The sequence below is a fragment of the Mytilus edulis genome, chromosome 4, assembly GCF_963676685.1.
Source record: "Mytilus edulis chromosome 4, xbMytEdul2.2, whole genome shotgun sequence".
NCBI lineage: Eukaryota > Metazoa > Mollusca > Bivalvia > Mytilida > Mytilidae > Mytilus > Mytilus edulis.
Window position 1 is genome coordinate 24,411,019 of NC_092347.1, and position 18,613 is coordinate 24,429,631.

At 30.6% G+C, this 18,613-nt stretch overlaps 1 long non-coding RNA gene across 1 annotated transcript; it reads right to left on the minus strand.

Moving 5' to 3' along the window:
• Positions 1-6,238: 6,238 nt before the first annotated feature.
• Positions 6,239-11,213, minus strand: LOC139518402 (uncharacterized). The gene is made up of 2 exons (XR_011663334.1): positions 10,880-11,213; positions 6,239-7,071 (listed from the first exon to the last, which is right to left on the minus strand). It is a non-coding gene; the product is annotated as an uncharacterized lncRNA (long non-coding RNA).
• Positions 11,214-18,613: the final 7,400 nt, after the last annotated feature.

Here is an 18,613-nt window from a genome sequence, read left to right on the forward strand (position 1 = left end):
CCCTATAAGTGAATCAATATTAACGCCAAAATATGCAATCTTTAATGACCTGACAACAGTATTGTAACTATATCCCTTCTTAATAAGTCTGTTCAAAGGTTTTGTTCGTTTTTTAGGTGAATGCTGACACCTTTGTGCTTTATAAAGAATATTTCCATAAAAAATTGGATGTGAAATTCCTGAACGTATCAGAAGTCTACATGTTGAGCTATATTTACGAATGATTTCCTTATACCGATGATAAAATTTAGTAAATGTTTTGACTAGTTTGTGATATCGAAAACCCTGGTGTAATAATTTTTCAGTAATACATAAATTTCTCTCGTTAAAATCTAAAACATTGTTACATACACGAGCGAATCGTACAAGTTGAGATATATAAACACCGTAAGATGGTGACAAGGGAACGTCACTATCTAAAAATGGATAATTAACGATAGGAAATAAAAAATAATCTCTTTTGTCATAAATTTTAGTATTCAGCTTTCCGTTAGTGATATAGATATCAAGATCGAGGAAAGGGCAGTGGTCATTGTTAGTATTAGCTTTATTTAAAGTTAGTTCAACAGGATAAATTTCTTTTATATACATACTGAAGTCGTCATTATTGAGAGCCAACATATCATCCAAATATCTAAAAGTATTATTAAATTTGTTTATCAGATGTTGTTTCGATGGGTCTTTGCTTATTTTTGTCATAAATTGTAACTCATCGCAATACAAAAACAGGTCCGCAAAAAAGTGGTGCACAGTTAGTCCCCATTGGAATTCCGATAATCTGACGATACACGGAATCCCAAAAGCGAACAAATGTTATCTAGTAAAAATTCAAGGGCATATATAGTATCAAAGCATGTCCAATTGACATAGTTTTTTTGTTTATTACTACTAAAAAATGACTTAAAAGTGTTTGAACATATATATTCACATTCTGACTTTTTAAATGCTTATTTAATTAGGTGTGTAAATTTTTTCTTAATGAGAATGTGACGCAATGTGGTATACAGGGTAAATAAATTAAAACTTTGAATACATTCAAAATCACCAATATAAGAATGCAATTTATCAAGTACTTATAACGAGTTCTTGACACTCCAAAAGTAATTAATTCTACTATTTTCGAAAGCCTTATTTGAAGAATTTATTATCAGGTTTTTAATTGTACCAAGTGTGCTGGTAAGAAGAATAGACAATTAAGTAGTAGAACAATGGCTTGAAGACGAAATAAATCTATATTTGTAAGGTGTTTTGTGTAGCTTCGGAAGCCAATACATAGTTGGGACTTTCATTGTATTTGGATCTGTTTGTAAAGCGGTAGCTAAAAGTTTATGTTTGTTACAGATGTCGTATTCTGAAAATTGAGTCAGTTGGAATGTTGGTGAATTGGTGATTTCTTTTTTGAGAACCTCAATGTAAAATTTACGTCAAACAATAATAATATTATAAGCAGCTTTATAAATCTATTACTTTTACTTTCATTACTGCAATTATTTTGTAAATTTTATAAATGCAATATGGATTCAACCAAAACCCTTTATTCTCAAAAAGCAAATAATAACCAAGTTTAAGTAGCTTGCATTACAATACTTTTCCGTAAAGATTAAGCATCAACGTTATCAATTTAGAGCAATTATGATTTAATGATAGCGTCAAGGAAGTAATCTGAATAGAAAGTAAAAATATTTGTAATCATCATCTTGCTTTCAACAATGGTTTAAACTTAAATTTTAATAACATTATTTAGAATTTTCTGGTTTCTTGAGCACTGTCTAGTTATTTGTCAAACAATTTCATTTGTATTTGATGCAAGCACGAATTTATCAACTCTCAAATCCACTTTTAATAAAAATTGAGTCTTCAAAACCTTGTAGTGGTTTGTTTTTGAATATGAAAACTAGTACTCTAAGGATGTTTATCTGCTTTCGTTTTCTTTTTCGCAAACAGTGAACCATCAACATTAAAATTGAAAATGGAAATTAACATATTTGTTTCTTGATGTCATTCCTTGGTTCAATAAACCTTTTTTCGTAATACCCCTAAAAACTTGAATCAAATACTGTAGAGACAAGAATGTCTACTTTATATCTATATTTTCTTGAAATGGTGGACAACTGATATCATGGATAAACGACATTCGCAATTTCACTTTCCCAATTATCAACTTGCCATTCTTGAGTAAAAACATACCGTTTTCCCAAAGCCTATGGTCTTTACGTATGTTTGTTCTGATCATCGTAATTTCACTAAAAGAGATGCATATAAATAAACACCACCCAATCTAGGTGTTTAAAATTCCTGATCTTTGGAGTTCTCAAAGACAACATGCCATTTCACCTGAATTTATAAGACTACAACTAATTTAATATTCTTAAAGAAGACGACTGTCAATTCTGTTACAGAAATTCCAGACAATAGCATTGAATGATGTCTGTTAGATTGTGATTTACTATGTTGGAAAACGAATGCTTGCAGTCAAATTGTACAGTAAGTCATCGTTAAGATGGCGATAAATTTGATTATCTCACAATTATGTAAGGATTTTCGTAACTTTCTCATAATATTATATGAAATGTCCCCATAAAGTTTATATTAAATGTTACAAGTATTGATTAAGACATGGTAAATAGTGTTTACTGCTGCTTTATGGAAAAAAGTAAAATCACAAAAATACTGAACTCAGAGGAAAATCAATTCGGAAAGTCCATAATCACATGGCAAAATCAAATAACAAAACGCATCAAAAACAAATGGACAAGAACTGTCATATTCCTGACTTGGTACAGGCATTTTCAAATGTAGAAAATGGTGGATTGAACCTGGTTTTATAGCTAGCTAAACCTCTCACTTGTATGACAGTCGCATCAAAATCCATTATATAGTCACCGATGCGTGAACAAAACAAACAGACATAATAGGTAAAAATGTCAAAAATAGGGGTACAGCAGTCAACATTATGTTATCATCTTAATCACTATAAAAACAACAAATGTAACGAAGAAGCACAAAAAGGCATACATCAAATTAACATCCTCATTTTGATTATATTATACGATTATATTTGTCTATGTAAAATGCACCCATCAAGGAAGGAGGGTATGGGTACTGGTGTAAAATTGCGCGTTTGAAATTCGCACAGGTAGACATGAAATAATTTTGTCGTTCAAAGTATGACGTGTTTTTGTAATTCCGCTTGATTCTAGTTTAAGTAAAATTATAATTTCAAATGAAGGAAGACATATTTCTATGGCAATTAACACTCCGCTATCATAAGTGGGTGTTTCCCCACTTTCGTGTTTTGCCAAAATTGGCATTGTCCTTCAGTTACGTAGCTGTCAATCAAAGATCAATCCCCCCTACGCTTAACATTTGTTTTTCTGCACAAACCTTTCTAGTAAACATAATCATTACAGAAATGACTATGAAGTATTGTCATCTTTCTTGTATGTGACTGATTAATTGCAGCAATTTGCATCATATCTTGACAATGTTATATCTAAATGATATTTTGTTTACAAATTGTTATTGGATTGTGTTGCTGTATGTACACATGGCAAAACATAGAAAACAAAGGACTAAGCAACACGAACCCCACCAAAAACTGGGGATGATATAAGGTGCCCCAAGGTATATGAACATGAGATAAAAAGATGACATTGGTATATAGTAGAACAGAAGTAAATGAAGAAGATAATACACAGGCTTATTTTGATGACAAGTCATTGTACATCGAATGTTTATTTATTACAAACATCAATCCGTTTCTTGTAGTTTTCAGTATTGAAATTTTGAAGATATCAATTCTGTTCTTTTCTAAAGATTTTGTCCCTCGACTGATCATAAATTTACTGTATGCGATTTTCTTTGAAGTACAGTCGCTTATATTAAGAGTATATGACGACAAGAACTGTACTGTGAGTGTGCCAGTTGACAAAGTTTGATACAGTATTATTTACATGATTTAGTATTATCTTAAGTTACATAGTTGTTGTCTATCATTTTAAAATGTATATATTAATTTACTTTTTTAAATGGTTTTCATTTATGTTCGTATGTGTCTTTTGTTATTGTAAACATCGAAGCTGAAATGGAATCAAATAACATTATACATGAAGCAATATCAAATTATGGTGAAATAAGCATTATATTCCGTGTGTAGGCGAAATTTATACTACATGTACACCGTGCATGGGTAAAAGGCCCAAATGTGAGTAAAGATGTTCCGGGGTTACATAATTGGTAAGTGATTATGTGTGTGCGGTTGGTCTTTCGGGACTGGGTTTATTAAATTAACAACTATTCAAAATAACGCCTGAGAAATGTAATAAGTCTATTATGGCAGCTAAATATTTTCAATAATTTTGAAAAAATATAACTTCTATTACTAGTACATATTTTACTTGTCAGCTTCCTTCCGATTACCGAATCCCGTTGTTTGTTTGAAGAAAGATTCATGATATTCATTCTATAGTTTCTAAGGGATGATTTGTAGAGTATTTTATTCCTTTATTCTATTTTTGAAGTTTTGTTTTGTCTTGGTTCGTTCTCTTGTTATGAATTTTGATTGATATTCGACATTATATCGTAACAATTAAAAGATTTCACATAATACGGGATAATGTTTAAAACAAATTATTATATTTTGTCGTCGATTGATTATGTCCGTTACAAAATATTTCTAGGATTCAATCCGTTCTTCTCAACTAACTGTTACTTGGTAATGATGACCTAAAAATATTCATTGTTAAACATTTTCCATAGAACAGACGCTTTTCTCATATTTGCTGATTTGCTGGATATGTAAAAAGTCCAAAAAACAGCAACTTCTATAGAGTAATATACAAATTAAAATGCTTTCCATGTACGAATACTTTTAGAACTGAAAAAGAATTCGTTGTTATTTCAAATACTATTCTAAAAAAGTAAAATCACAAAAATAAAAACTGACTCCGAGGAAAATTTTAAAAAGAATGTCCGTTATCAAAGTGCAAAATTAAAAGCTTAACACATCAAAAGAATGGATAACAACTGTCATATTACTGACTTAGTACAGGCATTTTCCTAGAAAATGGTGAATTAAACCGGGTTATAAAGCTAGCTAAACATCTCACTTGTATGACAGTCGCATCAAACTTATTCTGTTACATCATGAAACAGGAAAGTTTCTTGTCTTTCTACATGAACCAGAAAGAACATTTGAATATTTGCTAATATATAAAATTAATACTATATATGTAGTGTATACGCTTTTCTGTATTAAATTCATAAAAACTCTCAGAAATAAAATTGGAAACCTAGCGATATAAGACGAATATGACAAGAAAAAAAAAGAGACAAAGCATTTTTAAATTTTGCCTCAGAGAGTAGTAATTTAAGATTTAGTCAAATATTTCCTAACTTTCTAATGAGAATGCATAGTAATCATTGACGGCATGTCAGTACCGAAACAATGCTAATTGCAACTTAAAGTACTTCAAATTATGGAGTAATATAACTTTTCATACTTTTATAGTGTATTTCTATCAAGGCTCATCAACTTCGTTTATTGAGTCTTTTAATATTTTACTTTCGAGCGTCACTGGTGAGTCTTTTGTAGACGAAACGCGTGTCTGGCGTACAAAATTAATCTTGGAATATATGATGAATTTATTTTCATGTCATTTATATCTTTCATGAACACGGATAACAGTTGTTTTAGTATAACTTTATATCTGAACTAAAACATCAGTAAACTTTCAATCTATGAATAAAATTTTAAATTGCAGATGAATATCGTGGAAAGGGGGCGAATGATACCAGAGGAACAGTCAAACTCATAAATCCAAAATGAACTTGCAACGCCATGGCTAAAAATGAAAAAGACAAACAGACAAATAATAGTAAACACAAAACATCATAGAAAACTAAAGACTGAGCAACACGAACCCCATATGTCATGGCTATTGTTTTATGTTCTCTTCTGTTTCTTAGATTATAAGGCACATTAGTTAGACATATATTTGAAGACCATAAAGCAAAACTTTAGAGGTTATATCGAGTGCTGGGAGAACTTGTTAAAAGTTCAGGCAGTTCTTAATTCCACCATAAAACATAACTCTAGAGGTTATGTCGAGTGTTGGGGAGGATTGTTAAAAGTTCAAGCAGTTCGTTTTTCCTGTTTGTTCAGGCCAATGAATAATGGCTAGACAGTGGACAAAATAACACTGAATATTAAATGCATCTAAAACATTAAAACACTTCATTACAGCCAAAATATTTATTTTAATGCATCATACTTATTCTAATAAGAACTCTGAGGCCACTTTGTCTACGTCTCGTTCACTCATGAAGATGGTAAATATAACGATTAATGATGGGTGATCATGAAGAATTATTACGTCTCTCAAACTAAAAGCTTTTTACATCCGTAAATGTCAATGATAATTATGATACAAACAAAATAAATTACAAAATATCCTAATTCTTTTTCTAACAACTAATATGTTACTTGGCATTCCCTAGTAATGCAATTCAAACATCTATTTTGTTTTTCTAATAGATATCATAAATGAATTATTTCTAAATAAAGAAAGTCATGTGAACAACTTCTTGAAATAAGCTGGCGGAAAATAAAAACTGAAATAATTTACTTTTCCGAACACCAAGAACACCATAGTTCTGCATATAAAATATAAAAACTAAAATCACATCTTAACTAACAATTAAATGTACTTAAAGCTGCAAAAATAAACGATTGAATATGTACAGATATTCGACATGATGAACCCCTATTTCTTGTAACACTTATCACAACAGTACGCGTTTTGATGACGTGAGAATGCACAACATTGGCATGGAAATAGGCGTGTCTGTCGGAGAAATCCACGTTTGTTCATATTTCCATATTCATTTGAGTCTGGTTCATTTTCTAATGCACTCCGGCAAATCATACAGGCCACACTATTTTCATTTCTCTCTAAAGCACACAAGTTACAAAGGTCTGTGACGTCATCTTCACTTCCGCCATGGACAGTTACTATGCAAACACAAAGACACATAAAGATAATCTTCTGCATTGTTCAAAATTGGTTTTATCTGAAAAAAATTGTAACATTGTTATATAAACACGTGTATTTAGATAAAAAATGATATCATTGTCATCGTCTTGAAAATTAAAACAAATCACATTTTCGTTTAAAGCAAATACAAGTATATACAGTTTTTGTTTTAAATTAGTTTTCTCAACAGACTTCATAACTAATCTTACAGATTAACACCACCGTTGTCGTCATATATTAATGTAAATATAAATGGATGTGTGGATACTTATTATAAAGTTTAGTTTGCTAAAATCTCAATCAAAAGAAACACACTAGTAGATTAATTGAATTAAGTAAAACACACAATGACAATGAACTTACAATAAGTCGTCCAATATTTTTTGTAATACCTATTCTGTATGATTTTAGGAATATGTTGAATGGCAGACTGAAGTCTCCCGAAAACATAATTTATTGGTTCAAAATGATAAACAATTGACAGAAAAACCTAAAAAAATACCCACATCTTTCGATAGTATAGACAAACAAGTAAAAGAGGACGAGTGTACAGCTACGACAATTCTAATAATGTGCAACACAAATATTCATTAACAGTCAATCAAATCATGATGGTGTCGGTAACACTGTCGAAGGAAGTACTTCAGTTTGTCGTTAGGAAGCCTGGGTTCGATAGTTTCCTTGTCACTTCTATGGTGAAAATCCCGATAGGATAGTTCGCAACTGACCATTTTAGATTTAAGTTGATATATGAATCAGACCTAACTGCCTCTGTAGTATTTTTTTTATTTCAAATTCGATGGAATAAATGTGTCACCAAACTTTGAAATATATCGTTTATGTAGTTGAAAATGAAAAAGTCTGCTCAAACATTTCTTTCAAAAAATTGTTTCTGTATTTATGAAATAAGTAACTACTAAATATTACGTTCTTGCATGTTAATCATGACGTCTCAAATTGCACTAAATTCAATTTTCCATAAAAATAGATTTCACACAGATAAATTCTATTCATTTTGAAACTAGTATACATTTTCGTTTAGGGCCAGCTGATGAACGTCTTCGGGTGCACCATTGGTGGCCTTCGGTTGTTGTCTGACCTTTGTTCGGGTTGTTGTTTCTTTGACACATTCGCAATTTCCATTCTTAATTTTATTTGGGAAATGAATAGTGTTAGTCGATAAAAAAGATATTGTAATATAATGTTTGTCATAATTTTTTAAACATCTGACTTATTTAGTTTGCTTACGTCTGCGTTCTATTGTCAGAAAATGTTTGAAATGTGAACAATTTGTCAACTTTTGAAATTTTTATTTTTGAGTACTTGGTTATAATAATTAACGCTTGAAACACATATTTTTGAAAAGATTGTTTTACATTTTCTTATATATTTTTTCGTCAACTTAAAACACATTTAATCTTGAAACATTGAACTTAATAACTGGGCAAAGTATGGATCGTACCGACTCCTTTTAAAGGGGAATCTTTATAAATTCGAAAATTACACAAATAAGGTGCATTTCTGCATCAGTATATGCTATTTTCGTGAAAATTTTAAACTAATATTCCCGTAATACCTTAATTTTGCATATTGATACTCTACCAGTGTCTACCTATGTTTAAATATGTTATAACTGCTGGTGAACTGTTTTCTCAATAGTTAGCTCAGCACTTATAAACATGTAAGTTACGATTTAGTGAATCGACTCTAAAACAATTTTGTAATTTTAACTGAAACTAAATTAATCCGGTGTTTTTTATTCAGAGAAGTTTTCAGTTAATTGCTTTACATACAAATTTCTCAGAAAAGTACGTTGAATGTAAATAAAATCATCATAGATACCAGGACTAATATTTTACACTTACGCCAGACGCCAGTGACTCTCGAATCAAGAAATGTTTAAAATGCCAAATAAAGTACGAAGTTGAAGAGCAATGAGGACCAAAAAATCCTAAAAGTTTTGCCAAATACAGCTAGGGTAATCTATTCCTGAGGTAGAAAAACCTTAGTATTTCAAAAATTCTAAGTTTTGTTAACAGTAAATTTATTATTATGAACATATCAATGATAACTCAAGTCAACACAAAAGTGCTGACTACTGGGCTGGTGATAGCCTCGGGGATAAGTCTCCACCAGCAGTGGCATCGACCCAGTGGTTGTAAATACACTCATCATAGATACCAGAATTAAAATTTTACACTTACGCCAGACGCGCGTTTCGTCTACAAAAGACGCACCAGTGACGCTCGAATCAAAAAATGTTTAAAATGCCAAATTAAGTACGAAGTTGAAGAGCATTGAGGACCAAAAATTCCCAAAAGTTTTGCCAAATACAGCTATTCCTTAGGTAGAAAAGCCTTAGTATTTCAAAAATTCAAAGTTTTGTTACAGTTAATTTATTATTATGAACATATTAATGATAATTCAAGTAACACAAAAGTGCTTTGATATTTTCCAGTTAAAATATCATAAGACACTTTTTAACATACTTCTTACTCATAAAGGGATAATAGATACGTTTGTATAGATTATATTTCAAAATCTGATGGACATAATTGCTGTTCAAAGTATGAGCTCTAGCTCATCGGAGAAGGTTATCCGATAATATATTAAAACGAGTAAATGTATTTGAAAGAAAAATTTGGTTTTAAAGAGGTGTAGTTTATAAATAGTTATTTCCTTGGCTTTCAAATAATTTGAGCTCTCGAGTTATATTTTGTCCTGTCCTCATATTCTTAAAAGAGACCGTTAAAATTCCGAACTTTCTCTACATTTGGTATTGCAGGAAGGGACATTGTTGGTCGTTTTTACATATTAAATAGGCACTGTTATTACCCTATAGGGAAAACGGAACTATTTATTCTGCCATAGGCGACAATGTTAACATTTTCTAAATTTACCACTTTTTAAGATAAAAACCTGGATAAAACAGTTATATGTTGTGTTAGTACTTTATTATTCTGTTTTAAAAATTAAAGCCAAATAGTATCATGACCATCTTCCAACGGAGCTTGTTTATGTTATCGATGCCCACCGTCATTTTGCACCAAATTTATGAAATTTTGCAAGTCTTTTCGAATAATTCTCAAAAAAATATTTCAATAGGTTTTAAAATTTATATTGTAAATATACACACTGCAGTTATTCATAGATAAATAAAACATATATTGTACCCTTACATCCAATCACAGCGCTCATAATTTGACTTCCTTCACCAGCCTTGGGTACACAAAAGGCCAACCTAATGCTAGGAAAATTTAATACTACCGTTTTCCGTATACACATTCCTCATTAACTATAAATCTTAAATTTCCTTGTAGTAAATATATTACACGAGATTGCAAAGCAATTATCTGTAATCATCATGTCGGAAATGAAATTAGTAATTTTCACGTAAATAGTTCTATTAATTTATAACATTTCCGTAAATGGCTTTCTTTTCTTTTTATTTCTGTGTTGTATACACGGGTTTTAATGAATTATATGATTTTCTTTCTGTCGATGAAATTTTGAACCATATTGGTAAATGGGTCACTTATAAAGACGAAAAAATGATTTGAAACATATTTTTGATTATGATAACAATAGATGAGTTCCATCTGACATGTGAAATGTGTCAAATCAAATATATATTAGAGAGAAAACTTGATTTTAAGAAAAGAAGAGAATTAAGTTACATGTATGTACTTAACAGGATTTTGTTACATTTAAAACACCCAAATAAATGTGACTTAATGATAATAAAAAAATAAAAATAAAAAGAATATATTTCGATAATAGGAAATCAGACAAATGAGCGAAATTCGAAATTAACACACAACAAATGCATACAATTCTGTTCTTACCTTGTAAGCTAATTGATCTTTTAGAACTATCGCAATTTAATGTTGACCGGATCTTTTAAGTATGCAATGCCATTAAAATCCCACAGTCACAGTACGATGTCCAATTATCACACGTCGATTTCCAATAGCAGACTGATTCCTCTTGTGTATTTTACAAAATCAATCTACTATTTCATAGAAAATTTATAGAACTTTATCATCTACAATAAGAATCCTTCACGCCTTATTTGTATCTGATTTGACATTCAAATTATCTCAGTTCCATTGGAGAAAACCCAAATGTTTCAATCGTCTTTTTTCCATTTAGTTTAAAATGTTGTAAATAAATTGTGAACGCCAAGGGGATTTGGAACTAAGTGCCATTTAAAAATTTGTTTTACTATGAAAATATTTTACAACTTTTATAGTCTAAACACGCAACACTTTAACTTTTGAAAATTCATTGTAGCGTTACTGCACGGTGATGAATGAATGACTTTGCGGTATTGTTTGATTATAACAGGGAAATTCAATCGAAATGTAAAAAAACAGATGTAGGATAAAAGAATTGATTCTGTTTATTTGTCAATTTTTTTTCGTATGAACATTTTTTATAATTTCATGACATTTATCTTTATATTTTTTCGCGCATTGTTTAGTCTTTGGTTAAAAATTTGAAGAAACGCGCGTCTGGTGTAAATGCAAAAATTAACCCGGGTATCTATGATAAGTTTATATACAGATGTTCAAATCTTATAACTTTATTAAGAAGATAATAGAGAGAGCCGAACGATATCAGAGGGACATTAAAACTCATTAGTCGAAAATAAACTGAATAAGCCAGGGCTAAAAAAGAAAAAGACTCAGACAAAAAAAAGAATACACAAAACACAATCTAGAAATAGAGGTAAAAACAAAAACTGTGGGAAAAGGAGCTAGACCGGCTGCTTCGAAAGCGTAAGTCAGGATTAAAACGGTCTAGCATACAAAATTATAAACCTGATATCATTGATGAATTTATCCCCCACTTGTTGTAAAGGGAAAGTAGATGTAAAATAACAAAATACCGAATTCCGAGGAAAATTCTGAACGGATGTTCCAAAAGTAAATTTCAAAATCAAAAGCTTACACACATCAAATAAGTTTGAATAATTTTGTATTTAACATAAAAACAGTCCCTTCAATATAGTATTCATGGCTGAGTAGCCGTGCGAAGCTATATACTACACAGGAATGAAAATAGACTTTAATTTTATGAACTCTAAAATAACACAGTAAAGCCATTATGATGAGTACAGCTCATGCTATTTCTACGAAGAATTGTCCCTTGTTGTCTGATGACTGTATATCAATTTGCTTTTTTATTGTTTAATGTCGAAGCAATGTTTCTATTTTCCATGATTTTATTATATGCGGTAACAATGGTCCCAATATATGTGTTCCGACCAAACGTGTATGGTCCAGGTAATTAACTGATTGTTATCGTTGAAAAGGGGTCGCACAATTATAAGTTCCTTAAATTGAAATTTTGACTTATTCAATCATATAGTAACTAATGTTACATGATTATTAACATTGTTTACAGATATTTGATGTGTTCTTGCTCCTACTGCCACGATCTAACAATCTCATTTGGGTCGTATATATGTAGGTGTCTATTCAATTGAAAACATGTAGAAATTAAACCCAAAAAATATCTCTGAAATAATAATTTAAACACGATAAAAAAAACGAAGAAAACGATACATGTTTCAGACACTTACAGACGATAAAGTCGACAGCCAAGAGAAAGGCACTTTTAATTGGCACTACGAAGACTAATATATCAGATTCACAAAGACTAAAATCTCAATTTGTTAACTCAAATGTCACAAGACATTAGTGAAAAGCATAACCTTATGTAATGTTTACATATAAGTATCGACAGTATACAGGGCCATAATTGTGTATAACTGGATAGCAATTTTAGCATCAATACAGACAGTTTTAAAAGCTCTTACTTAAATATTAAATTGATTACTTTCTGAAGTCATATCCAGTTAGTAATACGTTTTCCTCAGTAAGGTCACGTGATTTCAAAATATGCACACCATTAGAAGATACAAAAAGAACATCACCGCTTAAAAAGTAAAACTTACAGTTGGGAATGAAAAATCGTCTCTTTTTTTCTATTTGTGAGCCAATGGAAACAACACTTTTGAAAGTTCATGCGTCGAAAGCGATATTTTGGATTTATCTTCGTCATGAACTTTCAAAGTCAAATATTGGAAAGCCAAGGATCTATAATGACTAAAACATTTGTAGAGTTATATGATTAAAAATGTTATCAACATAAAACAAAAACCCATTAAGGTAGCAATACACAGTTAGGAGTTCAGTTTCGCATTTTGGCCCCTTTAAATTTTTCAAATAGGAAATTTATTGTGTAATAAAATTCATTTTTAGACAGCTGAGTGCTAATTTTGCCTTCAAAGATGGTTTATAAGAGCATCAAGATTATTAATTTAATGTTTTATGGGCTGTTTTCTGTTTGACAATCCGTATTTTCATAGCTAGACCGGCCATCGGTCCAGAAATTAATGTAATGTTTACAAACACTTTTTTCTACACGAAGTTTTTGACGCAATTTTACAAAAAATTGAGATGAAAGACATATGATTTTCATTGGATTTGCTGAATGATATATGTAAACAGTTCCAGAAAAGGTATTACTTCAAGGGATTGAAATTCTACTTTTAGCCAAATTTTGGGGAAATATGTGACATCTTGTCCCCCCTTTTTGAAATATTTCATAACAAATAAATGCAGATTGTTGCCATGGATACACCCAAAAACAATATTTTACCATTTTATATACTGGATGTAAAATCTATGGAAGATTCTGATTACATACATATGCCCATATATGACACAAACAGTAAGCTTGATATTGCAAGAAAGCAATGAAAAGGGGATGGTAAAATTTATAAGGGCAAATTTTAATATTTAATCCTAACTGTGTATTGCTACCTAATAATGTTCATATTAGTCAGGAACATGAAAATCTCTTTCTAGGAAGAAAGTAGGATTGTACATGTACACTTTCAGTTTTTTCCAATTCTGTGAAATGTAAAAAAGAGCCATACAAATAATTATGCAACAGTAGTCTTCAAAATAAGATAGAACAAAGCAATGGAAATAGAATTATTTTCACAACACTAAGCTAAACACAGTGGAACTATATATCGACGCCTATATTTAGAATGAAACTAATAATTTATTTTTACGATTGGTTGTTGACCTATGATTATGTATCAATATGTTCGCCCTCTATTTTATGTCGAATATTTATGATGCATGATTTCCGTTTTCCATGATTTTATTACAAGCAATAATTATAGTCACAATTACACCTAAAGATGACGTTCCTTTTGGCAATTGTTTTGTTGTAAACGAGTCATTCCTTCAGTGATAAAAACAAGGTAATAAAACTACGCATTATACATTTCTGTGTAACACATTGAGTTCTACAAACTGTATGTGAAGTTTCCGTTACGTACCTTGAAATGTTTTTACAGTTTTATGTTGTTACATAGTTGGTGTTTTGCAAATAAAGTAAAATCACAAAAATACTAAGCTCCAAGGAAAATCAAAAGCTTTAACACATCAAACTAATGGAAAGCTACTGTCATATTCATGACTTGGTACAGTGATATCAACTTATTTCTTGGTACAGTGATATCAAGTTATTTCTTGGTACAGTAATGTTTATTGATATTTCATCATAGTTGTTGTAGCTTTGTTAAAATTATCAAACTTTAAACATATAAGCACGAATTTGTTAAAAAAACAAAAAAAAAACCCAAATAAACAAAGCAAACAAAACAACAAAAAACCAAACAAAACACGAATATTTTAACAAAATCTTTTCTATAGTATAGCATACGGTATACAAAATCATTCTCTTGTTGGTTATTGTAACGAATTTCTGATGGCTCTTGCCATTTGTTGTTTAAATTGTAATATCCCAATGATTTTCATTTATAGAAAATGTAGTAATTTACATACTTGTTAAATATTTGACCCTATTGTCTTTAAAAGACAACCCAGCGAAATACCTTATGGAAGGCGATCACTCACAAAGATACTACAGCTTTATTTGTTTTTGGTGGGGTTCGTGTTACTTATTCTTTAGTTTTCTATGTTGTGTCAAGTGTTCTATTGTTTGTCTGTTTAACTTCTTTCATTTTTAGCCAGGCGTTGTCGGTTTATTCCGATTTATGAGTTTGCCTGTCCCTCTGGTATCTTTTGTCCCTCTTTTATTATCATCTTTGTACTTTCAACACGCAACAATGAATACTGGCAGATCAATGTGAAGTTGTTACAGTATTTGATAAATGTTTCACAATAAAAAAAAACCCAAACGTATCAACACTACAGGGTCTTTAATTCACACAATGAATAGAAAGAAGAAACACAATATCACTTAGATAAAGAACAGTTGTATACCGCTGTTTAAAAGTCATAAATCGATTGAGAGAAAAGAAATCCGGTTTACAAACTAAAACCGAGGGAAACAGATATCATCTATAAGAGGAAAACAACGGAACAACAGAATCATTGACTGAAGTGCAACATAGATTTATTTTAGATTTAAAAATAAAAAAAAAGGTCGGCTGATTTGGAAACACGTTAGAAGTTCGCATATTTCATATTGAACCATCCTTTAATTGACTAGCTATGTAAAATGTTTATCATAACGACTATTTCATAGAGGCGTCATTAAAGATATTCATCTTAAATAGTATTACACAGGGAAATGACCAGAACGGTTAATTATTATAAATATTTATAACGAAACACCCTTAGAGAAAATGTCTCAATACCAATTTATTACATTATACTATTTAATTTTCATTACATTGTATTGAAATTATTTAAGAGTAAGTAAATTGTACTACAATAACGGTAAGTGTTGCTTCTAGGCCAACACATTATACTGTAATTGCCATTGGAAATAGTAAACCAAATTTCAGACTGTCACATATGTATGTGCCTGATCATCTTCTGTAATCGCATCAGCGGTATGTCCCTCGCTTTTTACGTTTTAAGTTGTTGTTGTTTCTGTCCATTTTATTTTATTGTCGATATTATTTTTTGATGTTGTCATTGTTGAATTCACAAGACATACACAAAAAATCTTAAGATTAAGGAAAATGTGTGTTGCTGATCCGAAAATTATATTTTGACGTCACATCATTCCGCATGGAAGAAAGTAAGTTTTGCTCTTAGAAAACGTTTAACTTTTAATGTAATATTGTACTAATACGACTAAGATGGAAAAACATGTTTAAGATAAATACATTTTGTTTTTTCATATAAGGTGTTTGAATGTCGTGATTTAAGGAAGAATTTTGTCGTCAGTGACAATTCCAATGTCATACAAACGTATTATTTTCATACACGTAACTAAGCACTGACGTTAGTGATCAAATGAATTTAACTTGTATCAGTTGAAGACATGATTATAGAAACTTAAAGAGATTTGAATATCTATGAAATCTTGACTGTCTGTAGGCGTGTTTCGATTCACTAGAATACACGTATCTTACTCTTGTTGCGTAAAAGTACAAGTTAAATCCTGTTTTGAAGCAATATGTCTGATTTGGCTGAGTGTTTGTATTATATTATTTTATCTCTAGGAGTGGTTGGATCAATGTAAATGAACAATATAAAAGTTTGACTAAATAATTTTTATATTTTCAATAATTTCAAGCCAATACTTATTAATTTTATTTACTAGTACTTAATAATATAGTGAAAAGAATGAATGTCCAGACTCCAGAGACCCTTATTTTTACATAGAAACTTTGAGAAAATTAAAATTGTTTCTGGGTTATTTTCGATCTTTAAATGGTATCAAAATTAAAGCTGTAATTTGGAAGACTATATAAATCCTTTTAGGAATGCATATATCTAATCAAAGAAAAGTAAAAGAAATTATTGATATTTCTTTGTTCTGACTATTAAAGCTGACGCTAACGGGTAAATTCTTAGGAGGTGTCCCAAATCATTAAACATGAGTAGATCATATTGAGTTAAATCAATATTTAGCTGTTTCTTTTCTGTGAAATGAACATATGAAGGGAAACGAAAGAGCAATTCGGTTATCTATGATTATATTTTATTTGTGTTGTTTGTCAAGTAATATATATCCAATAGCTATAACACCAAACTTAAACTACTTTATTACAATCGTTTGGTATTTTTGCACACCGATTTTCATGTTAACTCACTTAAATTCAAAATAAACTATTCATAGATATCAGGATTCAAATTTTGTATGTGCGCCAGGTGCGCACTTCATCTACAAAAGACACATCAGTTACGCTCGAATCACTATAAGTTAAAAAGATAAAATAAAGTTGAAGAGCAATGAGGAAAATAATTCATAAAATGTTGTCAAATACAGCGAAGGTAATCTATTCCCTGATGTAAAAAGCCTTAGTATTAAAATTTCGTATGCACTTTTATCTCACGCACACGAAATTTTGCGCAGTTTGATTTCATTGAGTAAAATACTAAGGCTGATCCGGAAAAAAAATGCAACTTAACACCATTTCCACCGTACTGACACAGTACCAAAAAAGTACAAAAACCATAAAAGGGAATCAATGTGCTGATGGTCTATCTAATAGATTGTCATACCCTGCTTTTTTGTTAATACAATTCACCCCTTTCGATTCGATCAAGGTTTGAGACCGAACAGCCTTTAAAACGATTCCTTCCACGTTACAAAAAGATTTAGGTATCTTTACTCGGTTCCGAGAGTTTTTGAAAAATGTATGTTATTAAATTTTCTGTGTATTCCCCTGTGTTATAATATAAGCTTGCTGCATACAATGGGAATATTTCATTGTTTTTATCAACAAATGTAATCTCAATGATGCAAAACATATGATATATCCATAGAATCCCTTAAGTATTACACAGTTCAAAAAAGAAAATGACACATGTGTCTGCAATTATACATGTACGTATAAAAATGGTAAATTGATAGTAGCGTGGACGAATTATATTGACAATATAATATTTCAATGGTAGAGATAAATGGTACAGAATAAGAGATACTTATTCATGACTGGCATATTAGCTTCTTTTCTTATTCGTGACACATAAATGAACATTATAATAATTCATATGGCATTTGGTCTTAACATCGTATTGGGAATATTCAAAATGCAAAATTTATTTATCATATTTGTTTCCCATGTGATGAGGAAAAGCAATAATAGTTTCGTATCGTAAAGCAAATCACAAAAACTTAAAACGAAAAGTAAAGGAAAAATTATGCAATGCATATCAAAGAAATATAACTTAAAAAAAATTAGATTGGAAATAGGGACTTGTCAAAGAGACAACAACATGAGCTAAGAGCAGACAACAGTCGAAGGCCATCAATGGGTCTTAAACGCAGGGCAGGGAGAAAATCCCGCACCCGAGGTGGTTCTCAGCTGGCCTCTAAATAAATTTTACAGTACAGTGAAAATGGACGTCACACTTTATACTAAAAAAACATACTAATAAACTAAAATTTAAAAAAAAACATACAAGACTAACAAAGGCCAAAGGCTCGTGACTTGGGAAAACGGCGGGTTTAAACATGTTTTGTGCAATCTCAATAGAATTTCGTAACGCATTGTTTGCAGTTTTACATATGCATCGGAAATTGTTACAGCTTTTCGATGTTGGGATTGATTGGTAAAGGTTATACCA